The sequence below is a fragment of the Mustela putorius genome, unplaced genomic scaffold, assembly GCF_011764305.1.
Source record: "Mustela putorius furo isolate JIRA1106 unplaced genomic scaffold, ASM1176430v1.1 tig00000095_pilon_pilon_pilon, whole genome shotgun sequence".
In the NCBI taxonomy this organism is placed as follows: Eukaryota; Metazoa; Chordata; class Mammalia; order Carnivora; family Mustelidae; genus Mustela; species Mustela putorius.
This window is the reverse complement of record NW_025421280.1, coordinates 12366812-12379848: the sequence shown is the minus strand read 5'-3', so window position 1 is coordinate 12379848 and position 13037 is coordinate 12366812. Positions and strand designations below refer to the sequence as shown.

At 36.6% G+C, this 13037-nt stretch overlaps 1 protein-coding gene across 2 annotated transcripts in view; it reads right to left on the bottom strand.

Moving 5' to 3' along the window:
- FHIT (fragile histidine triad diadenosine triphosphatase) overlaps nt 1-13037 on the bottom strand; it is a 1433622-nt gene that overhangs the window by 1056024 nt on the left and 364561 nt on the right. For both annotated transcript variants that reach the window (XM_045088552.1, XM_045088549.1), the window contains one exon: nt 9867-9917. The gene's annotated coding sequence lies outside the window, so the exon portion shown is untranslated. The remainder of the gene's footprint in view (nt 1-9866; nt 9918-13037) is intronic.

Sequence of the window (13037 nt, the reverse complement as noted above, 5' to 3'; positions counted from 1 at the left end):
ATCACATCATAAAAAATTAACAATTACACAGCACTTAGTATGCCAAGGGCTTTCCATGCGTTATCTAATGCAATCCCTATAACGATCTATGAGGGAGAAACTCTCACAATGCCAGGTTGAAGAAGGGAGTTGACTAGCCTGTCCAGCACCACCTGACTGTGCTAAGTGGTGGAATTGGGATTTGAACACAAGAATCCCCAACCCCAGAGCCCAGCTCTTAACCATCCACCACGCAGACAGGTTCACTATCCTCTTAGGATGATTTAAAAAAGACTTCTTTGGGGGCGCCTCGGTGGTTCAGTCGGTTAAGTGTCTGCCTTCAGCTCAGATCATGATCCCGGGGTTCTAGGATCAAGCCCCGCGTTGGGCTCCCTACTCAGTGGGGAGTCTGCTTCTCCCTTTCCTCTTCACTTGTGCTCTCTCCTGATAACTCTCTCTCTCTCAAATAGACAAATAAAATCTTTTTCTCTAAACCTCCATTCTCATTCTCTGCTTCTTTACAGAATGTCCTAGGGATTAGAGATGATATTAGAGTCACTAGCCCACAGGGACAATAAAGATAACATTTACACAGTGCTTACTATGTGTTGGGCACTAAGCACTTTTCACACATTAAATCATGCCATTTTCACAATGACCTTAAGAATAGTATTATTTTGGGGCACCTGGGTGGCTCAGTGGGTTAAAGCCTCTGCCTTTGGCTCAGGTCATGATCTCAGGGTCCTGGGATCAAGCCCTGCATCGGGTTCTCTGCTCTGCTCCCCTTCTCTCTCTGCCTGCCTGTCTGCCTGCTTGTGATCTCTCTCTGTCAAATAAATAAATAAAATCTTTTTTTTAAAAAAAAGAATAGTATTATTTTGGGGGTGCCTTGGTGGCTCAGTCAGTTGGGTGGCCGACTCTTGTTTTGGGTAGGGTCATGATCTCAGGGTCCTGGAATCAAGCCCCACATTAGGCTCTACACTCAGAGGGGAGTCTGCTTCAGGATTTTCTCTCTCTCTCTCTCTTCCCCTCCCCCCACTTACTCTTGCATTCTCTCTCTCTCTCTCAAATAAATAGATCTTTAAAAAAAAAAAAAAAGGAATACTATTACTTTTAGTCCCATTCCACAGATGAGGACACTTAGGCAAAGAAAGTCACTTGGCTTGAATCAATCACTAAATTGCACATCTAGGATTCCAATCCAAACAGACTAACTCACTCAACAAACCACACAGGTTGGTTGATAACTCTCTCTCTCTCAAATAGACAAATTTGGAGGACTTTGGTTATTTTCTAAGGTGTGTGTAAGTCTCATCCAGACTTTAAGATGAACTCAGGAGGATGAAACAATCCATATGTGTATCCAGGAGGCCTGCCTACTTCTGGGTTCAGCAACCAAAATAGCTAGAGAAAAATGCATCACATAAATCATATACATGTAACTAGGACTTTCTTTCTTTTCAGTTTCTTGGCTGATTGCTCCCTTTGTGTTGATACCATGTTGCTTTAAGGTTACTAATAAAAACACTGAGGCTCTATAAAAGTTGTTTTTCTTGCTTTCCATCTGGCAGAAATGCAGTCCCTTTTTCATTTTCAAACTTTCATTTATTTATTTGAGATAGAGAGTGAGAGAAAGAGAGAGAGAGCACAAGTCGGGGAGAAGCAGAGAGAGAGAGAGAAGCAGACTCCCAGCTGAGCAGGGAGCTCAACACAGGGCTCCATCCCAGGATCTCGGGATGACAACCTGAGCCGAAGGTTGACATTCAACCGATTGAGCCACCCAGGCTCCTCATTTTTAAATTACTTTAATATTTTATTTAACCCAATATGTAAAAATACTATTTCAACATGTAATACAAATTAATAAGATATTTCCCTTTTTTTTTTAACATGACATATTCAAAATTCTCAGTATGATTTATGTTTATAGCCCATCTCAAATCAGACTAACCACATTTCACGGCCCAGGAGCCCCATATTGCTAATGGCTACCATACTGAACAATGCAGGCCTAGCGTGAGTGGCTTGAAGGAAGTCCTGGTGGTTGGTGTTTCCAGGTCTGTGTTCTTGGGCTGGTCAAGTTCTCCAGAACAGTGTCTGCCAATTTCCTGCCTCAGGTTTATAAACCTGGCTATCATTAATTAACAGATTCTGGGATCTTAGTAGGAAAGTGTGAGAGCATCATTATGGAGGCTTTAACTCAATACGCCCTCTTTTCATCCTCAGCTCTGCCTGGTAACCCCAGTCACAGACCCTATAATTCACCCCCTTCTGTCTTCTCCCCAGTCAGGAAAGAGCAGGATGAGAGAAGCAGTTCCTAGGCTACACAGGGCAAGGAAGGGCTTTGGGGGATCTATTAGCTATGTATTATATTTCAACATTCCTTTCATATTCATTAACTCTCAATTTTCCTTGATTTATAATGCCACTACTTCCTGACCCTTTATAAACTTCTTGGTTAGATTTCACTTCTCTACTCCTACCTTCTTAAACCTTTAGGAGAACCTTCTAAACCTCTACGTCTCCGGCCTTTTAAGGCAGCATCTACAATTACATTCTGCTATATTTTCCCCTATTCTTTTTGTCCATACTCCCTTCCCTTTTTAAAATTAAACATCTTATTTTGAGATAACTGGAGATTCACATGCAAGTTAGAAAAAAACACAAGTGATTCCATGTATCCTTTACCCTATTTCTCCCAGTGGTAGTTTCTTGCAAATCTATAGCCCAATAATACAACCAGGATATTGACATTGATACAGTCAAGATACAGAATATCTCCATCACCACAAGGATCCTCTTACTGCCCCTTGTACAGCCACACCCATCTCCCTCCTACCATACACTTCCCGAACACTTGACAACCACAAATCTATTCTCCATTTATATAATTATGTCATTTCGAGAATGTTCTATAAATAGCATCATACAGAATGTCATCTTTGAGGATTGGCTTGTTTTTTTTTTCTCAACCAAAATCCCTGAAGATTCAGTCACATAGTCTCTATGAATCAAAGGTTCATTGCTGGGTACCAGTCCATGGTATGGGCGTATTCCAGTTTGTTTAACCGTTTACCCAGTGAAGGATACCTGGGTTGTTCCCAGTTTTGGGCTATTACACATAAATCTTCCAGGCACATTTGTGTACAGGTTTTTGTGTGAACATAAATGTTCATTTCCTTGGGATAGATGCCCAAGAGTACGGTAAGCGCATGTTTAGTTTTGTAAGAAACTGCCAAACCATTTTCCATCCTATATTCCCACCAGCACTATATGAGTAATCCAATTTCTCTGCATCCTCACCAGCACTTGGTGCTATCATTGGATTTTTTTTTTTTAAAGCCATTCTGATAAGTGTAAAGTGATACATTGTGTGGTTCTAATGTGCACTTCCCTGATGGCTAATAATGTTGAACATCTTTTCATGTGCTTATTTGCCATCTGTGTAACCTCTTCAGCAAAATGTCTATGACTTTTGCTCATTTTTTAATTGGATTGGTTTTTTTTTTGTTTGTTTGTTTTTTACTGTTGAGTTTGAAAGATCTTTATGTATTCTGGATACTAGTGCTTTCTCAGATATGTGGTTTGTAAATATTTTCTCCCAGTCTGAAGCTTGTCTTTTCACCCTCTTAACAGTGTCTTCAACAGAGCAAAAGTCTTAATTCTGATGAAGTCCAATATATCATTTTTTTCCCTTTTATGCATCTTCTTTAGTGTCAAGTCTAAGAACTCTTTGCCTAGCCCTAGATCACAATGATTTTCTCTTATGTTTTCATCTGTAAGCATCATAGTTTTATGGAATTTTTTAATATTTAAGTCCATGATACATTTTGAGTTAATTTTTAAATAAGGCATGAGATTAAGTTTTAGGTTCACTTTTTGCCAACTATTCCAGGACCGTTTATTAAAAAGGTCTCTTTTCTCCATCGAGGGAAATTGCACATTTGTTCAAAGTCAGTTGGGCATATTCATTTAGATCTACTTTTTGGGTTCTGTATCCTGATCCATTGATGCATGTGTTTCACACTCCAAGAACAGCCACATAGTAGCTATCCTATATGCTTTGAAATTGGGTAGGCTATTGCTCCCCCTTTATTCTTCTTTTCCAATATTGTTCCTTTGTTTCCATATAAATTTTAGGACAACCTTGTCTACCTAAAAAAAATACATATATCATGCTGTGGTTTTGGTAGCAACTACATTAAACCTGTATATCAATTTGGGGAGAATTGGTATCCTTACTAGGCAGGGTCTTCCAAATTATACTGTATGTTTCGCCACTTATTTAAATTTTCTTTGATTTCTTTCTTCAGGATTATGTCATCTTCAGCATGCAACTTCTATAAATGTCTTATTAGACTTATACTTAAAAATTTCATATTTTTGAGTTACTATAAATGTTATTCTTTTTAAAATTATTTATTTAAGTAATCCCTGTACCTCACTTGTGGCTCGAAATCAAGACCCTGAGATCAAGAGTCAAACACTCCTCTAAGCCAGCCAGGTGTCCCCAATACACTGTATTCTTAGTTACAGTGTCTACTTGTTCACTGCTAGTATACAGAAATACAACTTATATTTAAAATTTATTTTATATCCTACAACTTGTTGAACTCACTTATTAGTTTTAAGAGGACTTTTTATTTTCTTTTTAGATCACTTAGGATTTTCCAAATAGAAAATCATGTCATCAGAAGTAGTGACAGTTTTCTTTCTTCTTTTCTAGCTTTGTGCCTTTTATTTCTTTATTGCCTTACTGCATCAACTAGAAACCTCTGCACTATGTTGAACAGGAGTGGCAAAAAGGACATCCTTGCCTTACTTCCTGACTTGGAGAAAAGCATTCCATCTTTTATCATTAAGTATAACATTAACTGTGAGTAATTTAAAAAGATGTTCTTTATCAAGTTGAGGAAGCTCCCCTCTATTCCTATTTTTCTGAGTTTTGATCATAAATCAGTATTGAATTTTGTTAAAAGCTTTTTCTGCATCAATTGATAAAATCATGTGAGTTTTTTCCTCTTTTGTCTGTAAATATGGTGCATTACACTGGTGGGTTTTCTAATATTGAACTAGTCCTGGATCTCTGGAATAGAGCCCATGGTCTCTTGGTTATCATGTGTATTTTTTTAATGAATTATACTTGCTAATATATTGTTAAGGATTTTTGCGTCTATATATATGAGGGTTATTGATCTATAGTTTTCTTTTTTATATTGTTTCTGCCTGGTTTTGGTGTCTATCTAATACCAGCTTCATAAAATTAATTGTAATCTCCTCTATTTCCTAGAAGAGTCTTTATAAAATTGATGTTAATTCCTCCATAAATGTTGGGTAGAATTCTCCATCAAAATCATCTGGGCCGGAGATTTCTTTTTTGGGAGTTTTAAAATGAATTCAATTTCCTTAATAGTTATAGGACTATTCAAACTATCTATTTCATACTGGGTAAATCATGGGGGGAAAAATTGGTGTTTTTTGAGAAAGAAATCTATTTTTTCTAAGTTGTCAAATTTATGTGTGTAGAGTTGTTCACAGCAAGCATTCTTTTCTTTATTATCCTTTTGAGATCTTCAGGGCTTATTGTGATATCCTGTTTCATTCCTGATATTGGTAATTTGTGTCTTCCATCCTTTTGTCTCTGCCAGTCTTCCTAAATGTTTGTCATTTTTATTAACTTCTTCGAAAAACCAGCTACTCCTACTTTCTTTTAATTAATACATGCATGATAATATTTCTTACTTCCTTTTATTTCTAATCTGCCTCTTCTGTTATATTTGAAGTGAGTCTCTCATAGACAGTATATAGTTGGGTCATGTTTCTTAAACAACTCTGCCAATCTCTGTTTTAAGTGGCATATTTAGACTATTTAATGTAATTGTTGATATTTTAGGACTTAGCCTACCATTTAATTTTTGGTTGCTCTTTGTTCTCTCTGGTTTGTGTTTTTCTGTTTTTGTTTTCCTGACTTCTTGTAGGTTATCTGAACATTTTTTTGGAACTCTAATGTATCTAAAGTGTTTGGGGGTACATCTCCTTGTATAATTTTATAGTGGTTGCTCTAGGTATTATACATTTATAACTTGAGAACACAAAATGACTGGTGTCATTTTACCAGTCTGAATAAAGTATAGAAAGCTTACCTCCCTTTTTGTCCCTTTACTGTCTCCATTTATAATTATTTTAAATATTGTAATCATTTGCAGCCAAATTGAGAGTACTATAATTTTTTACTTCAGTCTTTAAATATAATTTAGAAATTTCAAGAGGAAAAAATAAGCCTAATGTATTTACCAGTATTTTGCTTACTGTGTTCTTTCTTCCTTCCTCTGTTCCAGGGTTCCTTTTGTTTGTTTGTTTGTTTGTTGTTTTTAATCATTTCCTTTCTGTTAGCTATTCTTTTGGAGTAGCTCTACTAGTCACAAATTCTCTTGGTTTTCCTTAATCTGAGAATATCTTGACTTCCTTTCATTCCTGAAGAATGTTTTCACTGGTTATAGGATTCTGGGTTGATTCCAAGTTGGCTGTCATTTTCATTCAGTACTTGAAAGCCTTAAGTTCCTGAATCTTAGCAGAAACTCAAAAATAAGAGATGTAGAAAGCTGAGAAAAAAATATCAGATTTATGTACAACATGTCAAATTTACACTCAGCTCCAGAAGTGTCCATAGGACCTTCAGAGAGAAACATGGTTCCTCTAGCCCCCAGTCACCATTAATTATCTGGATCCCTAGCCACATACCCTTCCCAACCCACTAGGAGCATCCACAGTCTTTTCTAAAATGTAGATGGAATTCTGTTCTGGCTTCACATAGACGGGTATAATTGGTTAGAACTAGTATCACACTTGTGGTAAAAATTAATTTCAGAATGGGTGGAAACAAATAAAAAGCAGAATAAAAATGTAAAAATCTCTCTGCACAATGTAAGTGCTTATTTGAGCACAGGCTTATTTCATTTTCATTCCAAATCATTTTAAAAAGTTGTATTTAATGTTACTGAATTATATATTAAAAATGCTTAAAATGGAAAACTTTATGTTATTTTTATTTTGCCACAGTAAAAAAAAAAAAAAAATTGTCAAAGCTTAAAAAAAAAGAAGAGAAGAGAAAAGAAATGAGTGTCCTATCCATGCTGCTTCCCAAAGGCAGACATTGTCAATGCCTTAGAAACAAGGAAGGTCAGACCCACCCGGGCACTTGATCTAATTTAGACGTGGTGCTGAGGGGTCTTCAGTTGGGTTAGGAGCTCTATAGCACTCAGCCTCCTTGAAAGGAAAGAAATCTTCAAGCCTGATGGACTTGAAAGAAATGTCACCTTTTTAGAACAGAAAAAGAACATATGAAAGTGTCCCCTTGAAAATGAAGACATGAACTAGAATATTAAGACAGGGAACAAGCAGCCAAAAAAATCACCAACATGTTTAGTTGATGCACTTCAGAATGGGAAGAAATTTGCTTGCATTCTTTTGCCACCGAAGATAATTTTCTTTTAATTCTCATTTTTTTTTTATGGTGTGCATGTTGTTTTGTTTTGTCTCTATGGCTGCTCTTCTTAAGTAAGTTAACTTTATGAGTATAAACTAGAATCTGTACTCGTGCCAGCCCCATACTCTTTGATGAACTTGACAATTTGAATGGATTAATTTTCTAAAAGTGGAAAATTATTCCCACAAAATTGCTATCTTTTGGGAAAATGTCCCTTCCAAAAACACTTCCTAGTCTTGATAAGTACTGAATCCCTTTCTACCTGGAGGCTTGTTACTTAAATTTCAAAGATTGTCATGTCACGGGAGAACAACAGAAATCAACCTGGGAATCAGCTTTTCTCAGATATGTCGAGTGGCTGTATTTATTTAGAACTGATCCGTATGCTTCCCGCCATTTTACACACAGATTTTTATTCCTCCTCAGGTCCTTCTTGGCATCTTTTTTCCACATTGCAATGAGACTTCCCTCTCATACAGTCATACAACAAACTATATCTGAATTATGTTCAAATCAGCAGGGAGACTGGCGTCTTCTGGAGAAAACATAAGGGCTATCAGAAGTGATTTCCTGAATTTTTGCCTCATGATGACATTACTTTAATGCAGGCACCATCTCATATATGTAATTAACAATATGGTGTCTAACAGATTTGTATAAAATGCTAAAACTAAGCAAACACAATTACATGAGTTAGTATCATGTTATCAGCACTGCACTTGATAATTAAAAAATAAATGAAAAGCCCATTGTCCTCAGTGCAACAGTCAGTTACTGATTTTTACTATAGACTCTACTGGTCATTATTTTAACTTCTTCTGTCTTGGGTCATTCTTTTATCTAGAAAACACCAGATCCATTTCTTCATCCATATGTACTACATGGAACCTTAGATTCTCTTAATGACCCAACAGATTTTTGGACAGTTAACTATCCTACTGTAAGTTGTCTTGTTTAGAAGAAATGGAAGTTAAGATTGTGGCCATAAAGGACAATCTGTCAACCCATTAAATAAATTCCTATTGAAAAGTAACTAAATGCATTGAGTATTAGCATAATTTATTAGAACAATTAGAACACATCCTTGTTGTCTTTTAATTAGATTATTCCTTGTTCTGCTAATTAACACTAGACAAGAAAGAATAATAGTTTCAGGATTCTAAGATCATCTGTAGACTATGTGGAAAGAGAATGATCAATAATGCTAATCTACCAGAACACTTAAATTTCCAGAAAGAGATCTTTTATCATGAGCAATCCTTTATATAATCAGCATTATTTCTCACTGTCTACGGTCATCTTTCCCAAAGTTTAAAAGTAAAGATGCTAGACAAATCACATTTATTCCTCTGTTGGAAACCCAGTCAGGCTGGGCCACCTCTGGCCTCTAGTGGCTCAGACATTGCTTCACTCTCTTGCAAAATGCCAACAAATAACCACAAACGAAGGACTTAAGATTCTGTACAGAGCAGCACAGCCAGGAGTCTGAATATCTAACAGGGAGAAGACCAGATTTTTAAGTTCTGATGCTAGGTGAAGAATCATAAACCTCCTCAATTTAAAAATATACTGAAATAGATGAAAATTTCTTATAAACAAGAATTAATCTGAATATAAAACTGGTGACATTTCCATCTATGAGGATATTATTTATAGAAATTAATGAGGAGGCAGTTGTATGACAGAGAATATAGCTGGGCTTTTAGATGTGGCCTGGGGCCTCTACATGTGACTTGTACGACTGTCTCTGGTTTTATGTTTCAGAGACCACAAAGGATTCAAATGCTCTGAAGTTCCTCTCATGCCCTATGCAACTATCACCAAGCATGCCAGGAAATCCTAGAGAGCAGCTCCCAGAACTTCTAGGATTCAGATTCTTTAAAAAAAAAAAAAGGTCAGGAGTTGGCATATGCTGTCATCTAGGCTAACCCTACAGTTGAGAGGGATGATGCTGGGATACACAGATTGGACAACAGTGAACCAGAGGTTCTCTGTAGTAACAGGTAACACAAATTCCCAACCAGCAGCCTGGATTACAGGAATGTCGGCTCTACTGTTGACCGAGTCTGCCTTAGTCAATGCAAAGTCATAATGAGACCATGTCTAGACAGTATTGATCTCCCACCAGAGAAAAAAATAATTCAGAGTTTGACTTCTCTTCTACCTTAGCCCAAATAACACCCAAATCAGGATCTTTCATTCATATATTGCTAACATTCTCCCTCACCAAAGTCATTTTATCAACCAGGCAGCCAATGGCACCCATAAACTTCTTTTCAAGGTACATGAAATTTTTGATATTCAAAAAGTCTTTCATATTCAAATGGCAAATGAGAAAGTTGTTTAAACCTATTAAAGAATCTAGATAAATTAAATGAGTTTTTATGTATCTTTTTCTTACCTTGCTAGGCAGAGGAGACAGGTGTTTAAGAAAAATGAGTGTCCACGCAACCTGAAAGAATGAAAACTCAAATTAACATGGGCACAATATCTAAAAGAGAAGGCATGGGCTTAAGTCATCTGAAAGATTTTCCAGGTGGTTAGTAATTTAAGAGCTGAGGAGCATCCTTATAACCCTCTATCTACTCCCCTGGGAAGATATGCCTCTCCACTGATGTACCTCTTTAAATTGTCAGGGCACTACTAAGAACTTAAGGTTCCCCACTACTTTGACCTCCAGACTAGAAAAGATCTATGGAGCAGAATACTATCTTAGAAGCAACAGAGATTTGCATTCGACTGCCCTGTAGTCAGGCATTCCAAAGCTAGGCTGCATCAGGTTTGTCCCCAGAAAGTGAGGGAGGAAGGGAATATGGTTTAAAACATGAGTAGGAATGGAGTCAAAAAAGTTCTCCAGGCAATGTGATAGCAAGCTAAGATTGGAAAACTCTAGCTGAAAACTCAAGAGAGAATTCTCTCTGACTCAGGAGCTGAACTGAAGCCATGACTCAGAGGTATTCAGGTGGTACCACAGGGTAGAAATGTTTATAAGCTGGATCTTTTGCCTCATTGAGGGAAATGAAACAACCATCTTATTATGTCAAAATAACATCAAAGTACAAATCTATTCAATAGAAAAAGGTTAATAAAAACATAATCCAGGGGCACCTGGGCGGCTCAGGGGTTTAAAGCCTCTGCCTTTGGCTCGGGTCATGATCCCAGGGTCCTGGGATTGAGCCCCGAGTCGGGGTTGGGGTGTCTCTGCTCAGCAGGGAGCCTGCTTCCTCCTCTGTCTCTGCCTGTCTCTCTGCCAACTTGTGATCTCTGTCTGTCAAATAAAAAAATAAATAATCTTTAAAAAAACAAACAAACATAATCCAAAGAGAGACTTCAACCACTATAAATCATTCCTTATAAATGCCACTGAGAGCCAAAATTATCATTTCTGTGTTCCTAACCAAAATAGCTTTGCAAGTCTTAGAAATAGTTTGCCCTCCAAAGCAACCAGCAGAAAGTCCCTTTAGTCTACCAGTTCTTGTCCTGTTGGATATTGAAACTTTTGAGCATTTACTCCCCAAGCTGAAATTCAAAAGGCCGACATAGTAATACCTACAAAATTGATAAATTAGGATAACTAGAAACCTTATCTATTGATAGCACAGGCTACTTCCCCACATGGTCTATATACAATTTCTTGTAAGCTTAGTAAAAATCCCACATTTATCTGAAATGAAATGAAGGGAAACTAATAATGAATTTCCTTTCCTCTGTGTTAAAGAAAAACACAACCATGCCATGATAAGCAAGAAAGAAGGACACAGTATTCATCCTTCTCTTCTCACCCAAGAAGGTAACAATATGAGGGTTCTAGTTTAGAGTACACCACTATGGCATAGTTTCAGGACATAAGGTTAAGTTCTAGTCTACATCAATTCGAACACACTGGGGTTAACACAAGTGTGTATGTATACCTCTCTAGCTACTGAGAGAGAGATAATGGTAAAATAAATATGTATAAAATAAAATAAAAACTTGTATACACATTTAAAAGATGTACTGCTTATTTCAAAATAAGACAAGAGCAGTTGTGATCTAGATGATTTTGTTGAAAAAAACTCAACTCTCTTTAGGAATACATGGATCCTAGCAAATACCTTTTAAAAGACTACAAAGATATAACATTTGGTAGAATCTTATTCAACCATTCTGATTTGGCCAAATGTTAAATTAGCCAAATATAATAGGAGAAAAATTTCTCTATTGATTAAGTAATTGATTTAAAATATTCATGAACTTAGCAGAAGCATTAAGTAGTAAGTTCCAGAAACAAGAAATAAATCTTATGTATGCGCAAAAAGGAATGAAGGTGTTTTGTGCAATCTTGGGGAATAGATTTTTTAAGACACTTCACAAAATCATTGACTCTGCAGCAGGAAAAACCCTACATGGATTAATCCAGAGCATTCTTATTCCTGCCTCCACAGTTGTTAAGAGCTCAAAAATAAAACTTATCTCCTAATCATTCCCCAGAACATGATTCAACACACTGTCTATTTTTTTAAAAAGGTGATGGGGGAGGCCCTGGCTGGCTCAGTCCGCTAAGTAAGCATCTGCCTTCATCTCAGGTCATGATCTCAGAGTTCTGGGATCAAGTCCCAAGTCAGGCTCCCCTCCCAGTGGAGAGTCTGCTTCTCCCTCTCTCTCTGCCTGCCCCTCCCCCTACTCTGATTCTCTCTCCCCCTCTCTTTCTCCCTCCCAAATAAATAAATAAATAAATAATCTTTTAAAAGTTTAAAAAAATTTTTAATGTTTTCTGATATCTAATGTCATGTGATATTTTTTTTCCCAGAGACTAACCAAATATGCCTCACTATTATATCAATCAGTTCTTAAAGCCACAAGTGAAGACAGGTGCCATCCTCTCCTGTAAGAATCACACTCATTTTTTCTTTGCAAAAATTATTAATCATACCTGTGACTATCATCCAAATTTAGCTGAAATTTTCCTGAATCCTACAAAATGAGTACAAGAGCGAGAAAATATCTCCCTAGAATGAATATGAAGGAAAGAAAGTCTTGCCATTTCTCTTAATTTATTTCTGAATTCAGCTTGGTCTTCATTAGTGCTACATAGTTGCTTTATTATTCAACGTCCTCTGTGACCCCCTTGATCATTTTTCCCTGAGGGTGCATACTTGTTCAGTAACTATATTATAATTTTGTGATCTGCGGATTTTCTCTAATATTCTACTCTACCTTTGTCCCAAATTAATGAATTCCATCCTTTTTGGCTTCTACTTCTCCTATTTATTAAATTCACTGAACACAGAGTTTATTTTCAAAGGAATTAATAATGCTTTGTTCTCAGCTTGGTATTAACAATGAATTTAATAAGCAATGGATTTAATCAATTTTTTAAGTGCACTAATGACAAATTTGGTTAAAATATTAGTGTTCCAAACCTTCCATTCCCCCAGAAAAGAAATTTATTGTGCTTGACCTCTCCCTTCACCCCCTTTCTAAAAGAACTATTAATATTTGTGATGCAGAATTATGTGACAGATAACAAAAACAGAACTGGAAGATTGGGATAAAAGCCCAAGTCCACACCCTTCATATAAAGAGTATAACA